Source organism: Nannospalax galili, unplaced genomic scaffold (genome assembly GCF_000622305.1).
Source record: "Nannospalax galili isolate Female #2095 unplaced genomic scaffold, S.galili_v1.0 scaffold593, whole genome shotgun sequence".
NCBI classification, from domain to species: Eukaryota; Metazoa; Chordata; class Mammalia; order Rodentia; family Spalacidae; genus Nannospalax; species Nannospalax galili.
Genome location: NW_008332686.1, coordinates 927102 through 933589, shown reverse-complemented (window position 1 = coordinate 933589; position 6488 = coordinate 927102). Strand labels below are relative to the sequence as shown.

Here is a 6488-nt window from a genome sequence, read left to right as displayed (position 1 = left end):
ATCCTTAAGAAGGAGTTATTTGGAGTTATTTGAGATTTGTGAATCATTATACATGTTCCTATGGTAACAACATCATGGAAAAATCTCTCCAGCCTCAATATTTTTAAAAGATGGCATTCATATTTATTTTAATATAACATTTAGTTTTTTCCTGGGATAATTTTAAATATATTTTATTGGCTTACAGACTATTTATATAAGCAATTTTATGTTTGATGTTCACAAGAGCATATTTTTATCTTTTCTTTTATTATATTCATTTCTGTTAATTGACATTTCATATGGAAAGACTGCATCTTAAAGAGATGTCACAAATTGAGAAGGAGTAGGTGCACGAGCGAGGACTTGAGTATTTGGAATTCTTAATTGAGAATTCAGTGCTGTTTGGAGTATAAACTCGTTCAGAATGGTAAGAATAAAGAATTCACACAGAACTGTGAATGAATGTTCAGTGTACATTAAAGTAAGGGAATGTCCTGCTGCTGTTTTCTTCCAAGTAAGTTAAATACATGACCATATACTGACTGTGATTGTACACTCTGCCAGGTTCCTTTCAGACACTTGTTGCTGTGTCTGTACTGTGTACACTGCAGTGCTGTGAATTAAGAACTGTTCTTCTGATTGCCTTTCTGATGCTTGGGATGAACTCTGGTTTCTTCCAACAGGCTCCAAATGCAGCATGAAGGAAATCAGAGTTCTGGAGTCATATTTGTCTTCCTGGGATTCTCGGAGTATCCTAAGTTGCAGGTGCCTCTCTTCCTACTCTTTTTGCTCATCTACACCATTACTGTCATGGAAACCTAGGTATGATTTTGATCATCAGGATTAATCCCAAGCTCCACACTCCCATGTACTTTTTCCTGAGCCATTTATCCTTGGTTGATGTCTGTTACACCACTGTGATTGTACCAAAACTGTTAGACTATCTGGTAGCAGAAGACAAATCCATGTCCCTCAAAGGATGCATAGTACAGTTTTTCTTTGGTTGTTCTTGTATGGTCACCCAAACCTTTTTGTTAGCAGTGATGTCCTATGACCGGTTTGTGGCAGTTTGCAACCCTCTTCTCTACACAGTGGCTATGTCTCAAAGGCTCTGTGCTATACTGGCAAATGGAACTTACCTGTGGGGTACTCTCTGTGTTACCACACTCACATATTTTCTTTTGGTACTGACTTATTGTAAATCTGTTACCACCATTGACCACTTTTGTTGTGAGTTCTCTGCCATCATTTCAGCAGCTTATTCTGATAGCTCCATAAGCCAGCTGGCATGCTTATTCATCTGTATGTTCAATGAGATTTGCAGTCTCCTAATCATCATCATATCCTATTTTGTCATCTTTGTTACTGTTATCAAGATTCCTACAAAGGGAGCACTAAGAAAAGCCTTGTGCCTCCCACCTGACCACACTATCCTTCTGTCATGGGATCATCCTCCTTCTCTACTGTGTGCTCAAGTCTAAAAGCTCATTAATTCTTGTTAAGATAGTCACTGTGTTTTATAGTATGGTCATCCCTATGCTAAACCCTCTAATTTATAGCCTAAGAAATAAGGGTGTAAAGGAAACTGTGAAAAAGTTAATTCAAACAAAAATCCTTTCTCACTCATTATGATCTTAAACACACACACACACACACACACACACACACACACTTTTGTTTTAGTGCTTTATACATTGGTTTTGTAGTTTTTTTGTTTTCTCTCATTCAAATAATAAACAAAAGATAAATATTCCTATGTGTAGTTTGGTTTATACATATGATTATATTTTCTTCGAAAAATAACTTGTGAATAAAAGGCAAAAGAACATGAAAATTGAATTGTGCTGTCCTTCCTTCAATAGGTGAGAAAGCGGTCACTGATGATGCCCAAATTCAACACTCCCGGAACTTGTACCTGAACTTCTATTTTATTTTACTCTCTCCTTTCCCTGTCTTTTTCTTTTTATTCAGCCCTCATTTCCTCTCTCTCTCTCTCTCTCTCTCTCTCTCTCTCTTTCTCTCTCTCTTTCCATCTAAACATGAGTACATTTTTCTTTGTTTCTTTCTCTGACAAGCAAACAATCCCAGAACAGTACATTATGAACACTTCAAAATCTTCACATCAACACATTTGGGGTTCACTATTTTCGTATCCTGTCCCACGATGGAAGAAACACACCGTGGGAATCACAATATTTTCATTCTGAAAATCATAAAAATTAATTTTTCTGCCACATAAACTTATCTTCAGTTTTCCAAATTTTGTTTAAAGTGATATGTAATTTATCATTTGAATTAACAATTAATTTGCCATGCTTTTTAAATATCTGCTCATCTGTGAGACTGCCTTCTGGTAGTGTTTCCTTTGCATTAATGTCTTGCTGATCTCTGTTCCTCTACAGTAGTTATTCCAAAAATCTTAGAACTCTCTGCTTGGAGAACAGAGCCCTCTTCACAAGGTGCATCAAATTTTCCCTCTTTGTGCATATCTTGGTAACAGATATAACCATGCTGGCAGAGATGGCTTATGAATAATTTGTGGCAATTCATAGCCGCCCTTTGTAAAGAGTTCAATCCTTCAGGATCCTTGTTATTACTGATGTCATACTCTTGAGTTGTTGTTGATTTTATATTTATGGCATACTCTTGTATTGTCATTGACTTTAATACTAGTGTCCTACTTGTTGACTTGATTCTTTCATGGGATTAGGTTCAGAAATAAGGTTGTGAGCACATTGGCATTGTTGCTCTACCTTTATCTAACACATCACCCAGAAGAACATTTTTGTCTCCCCATTTTGGGATGAAGTAACTGCATTTTATTTCTTCCTAAATTCCTATTTTTATCACTATTATTATTCCTTCAATTGGAGGAAGGTACAAGGCAGTCCACAGGTGTCTGCCATCAACCTGATACTTTCATCGTACATATCACCTTTCTCTGTTGAGTTTTGTATTTAAAATTTCTGGACTTGTATACAAGACATTCTCTGTCTTTTTATGCTTTTATTTATTATTTATATTTTCAATATGTTTATTGAATTTTTCTCCATTTTATACATCTTAATCATATTTAGATCCCCTCCCCTATCTGCACACCTCCATATCCCGCCCACAGGATTGCATGCATTCTGTCGTATATGTTACTGAATGGCCATTTACAAGCCTAACTCACTGAACGACAGCTTAAGCAACAGTGATGTGATGGCAATAGAAGTAAGCAATACTGATTATTGTACCACAACACAAAATTTTAGGAAGTTTATTTAATATTTAGAAAACAGAGCTATTGTTCAGTGTCAGGTCAGCTCATGAATATTTGGCAGCCCACTAATTAACACACTGATATCTGTTCACCCTATTGTTCAATAAACATTTAAAATAGCAGAAATTGTCAGGATTGAAAATACAAACCACTAAATCGAATCCTTGAATTAGATATCATAGGACTTAGATTTCAGTTTCAGTTGACTTCGGCATCTCTCTGCTTAGGTCAGTATGCTGTTCCACTAAAATTTCAAGTACAATTATTTTGAGATATTTAAATGATTCTAATTTAAACAAGGACTTTTGAGTCATCAAATAAAATTAGAATATGTTGAGATAGTCAAAATATGATGCGAAATGTCTCAACTTTACATTTGTAGTTTTGGCATTAAAATCTTACATATGGATCGAAATAAATATTTATCACTTTGAAATCCAGTTTTCTGTAACAAAATTACATGGACATTGTTCATTGTGTTTTCTTTCTTTGTACTAGCTAAAATGACTGCACTAGATTATATCCTTCACTTTTATTTTACCATCTGTGTTAGTTTCATCACCAAGAGAGTCTTACCAATGTGTTTGGAGCCCATGTAGTTTCCTTCTTCTGTCATAATATGAGATATATGTGATAACTGTTTCAATGTTCTTCCATGGTTGTAAAGCATAAAATAGGGATATCAGAGCATCCAGATTTAATTCAGACAGCAGTTATTTATGGATGAAAAGAAACTCACAGCATCCAATTCTATACAATGAAATTAATTAGATCACGACTTCATTAAAGCAGGTTTGCTTCCATTTGTTAGCATTTACATAGGCCCCGAGACAGCAGTAACTTCACCAGCTAATGTCTTTTGTATCTTTTGGTTTATTTTGTTCCTGGTCTTTGTTCAAATCAGAACTAGAGATGAGTTACTACTACAAACATACACTTCAAGTGAACCTCACCTTTTCAAATCATGCAAGTAAGAGCAAATAACATGAATTAGGGTATAATATAGTTCTCTGCCTCTTGTGGAACCACAAAGTTACAAGTATTCATGAACAAAGGAGGAACTGTTAAATAATTATCAAATTCTGCCCCACATGAACTAGAATATGTACAACACTGAGCACCATCTTTATTAAAGAAGTAACCTAAGAGCAACTGATGACAAGTTATTATAACTTTATTATAATTTCTAGTAATTTAAGTTCTTTATTGGTTTAACTTAATGGATGGTTAATATTAAACAATGAAAATTATCGATAACAAACAATGCCTTGTCAGCCATGATGAAAGCTTATGCTTCTAGACAGGAAATATTTTCATATCTGAAATTTAGACAAAAATTTTTTTGGTGAGGAGTGTCGCTCTGTAACCACAGATGGCCAGGAACTTGCTATGTAGAGCAGACTGTCATTGATCTCATAGAGATCCATCTCTCTTGACTTTCAGAGTGCATGGGTTAAAGATATGGACAACCTTGCCCCACTCAAATGAATCTTTTAAATGATACTTGCTTCTAACAAGATTTTCTTTTTCTACCATATTAAGACACTTTTTTGGTAATGTTTAAGAATAATCACTTGCAAAATGTACCTTGCTTTTTCTAACGTTATACACCAAGGTTCTCAATATTCTCAATATTATGAATATCAATAAATGAATCATTTCAGGTTTTATTATTTTAAAGAAAGGGTGTATTTTAGACTAAAGTTACAGAGAGGAAGGCATGGCATAGTAGCAGGAGTCAGCTGTCTGATTACATTTTCATCTGTACACAGAATCAGAGAGAGGACAGGAAGTTTACTGAGGTTATAAGCCTTCAAATCCTGTCTACAATGACTTCTTCCTGCAAGGCTGCACTTCCTAAAGTTTTGGTAATCTCCCAAACAGCATTATCATCTGGAGACTAAATGTTCAAAGACATGAGCCTATTGGAGACTCTTATTCAAGCTACCACACCCTTCATTTTGAGAATAAATTGCTATTTGGTCTGGCACCAGAGATTCCATTTCATCAGTGGCAGTTTCTAATGCATCATTTGTGTATGGCTCTGCCTCTTAGATAACTTCCCAAAATGCTGGAGAAAAATGGACACTTAGGAATCTATAGTGTTTACTTAGTAGACAGGGGAAAATCTGGTGAAATCTGAAATGTGTGTAACTATGACACAGGTATGTGAGATCATAGGAGACATTGCTATGAACTGTGGCACCCAATTTCCCACCTGGTCCCTATGATCCCTGCCTGATGCCATTCTTACCCTGTGCAGCTCTCTCTAACACTGAAAAGGGCTGATGACTAAAATGAAGAGGAAAGTGTCAGAAATGATGATGTGAGACTTTTGAAGATAGAACATAAAAGGTATCGTGGCTACCACTCCCTGCTCTGGAAACAGCAGCTGCCATGATGTGAATATGCTTCTGCAGCTATATGTAAGGGGCTGTGACCCAGAAATTCTTCTGATAGGACCCACAGTCCTATCTCCTTTCCATACTCTATGGAAGGAAGCAAGCCCATTAAGGGGAGGGGCTCTGGATATATAAGCCAGGAAAACCATGCTCTCTTGTCATTTTGTGTGGCTATCCAGCCACAGGACTTATGTTTAAGTGTGGACATTTGAGCACAGCTGCAAATGGGGTAGCTGCCATTTTTGGAATACAGCACAGCTAATGGAGACTGCAGGGCAGTATGAGCTGGTGGGAGGCTTTTCAAATATAAGCCTATGAAAACCCATGCCTTTGTAAGTCATCCCCTTTCCTGGACAACATATAAACTATGCAAAATTCAAATAGAATGCCTTACGTAGGTTTGTCAGTCTGCATCAGGACCAAGAGACCCTGAGTGATGGTAGGTCTCCCAGTGGGAAGGGGAGAATTTAGTGAAACAATTGGTGCAGCCAGGCAGGATGATGCTGGAAACAACAAACCACAGAATTCTGGAAAAGCAAAGGGGTTAGTGGTGCTCACATGGGTTATACAACAGACCATAGAATATGTAACTAGAATGACATGGGCCACACAGACATGGGCAGACTCAAAGGGGAAAATCCCTGGGCCACAGCCATCATGTAAATGTGGGAAAATAGCTCAGTGGCTTGTATTTGAAGATTCTTTAGAGGTTATAGAGACCCTAGAAAATATTTTACAAGGCTTGGACTCAAGAGGGGAACCCAAAGAGGGGGCGTGGCCACTTTGCATAATAAAATATTTGTCTGCCACAAAGGGAACCCCAGTCCAGGTTATAAAGA

At 36.8% G+C, this 6488-nt stretch overlaps 1 pseudogene; it reads left to right on the top strand.

The window, feature by feature from the left end:
* The first annotated feature begins 672 nt into the window (after positions 1-672).
* On the top strand, positions 673-1614 carry LOC103729614 (annotated as a pseudogene).
* Positions 1615-6488: the final 4874 nt, after the last annotated feature.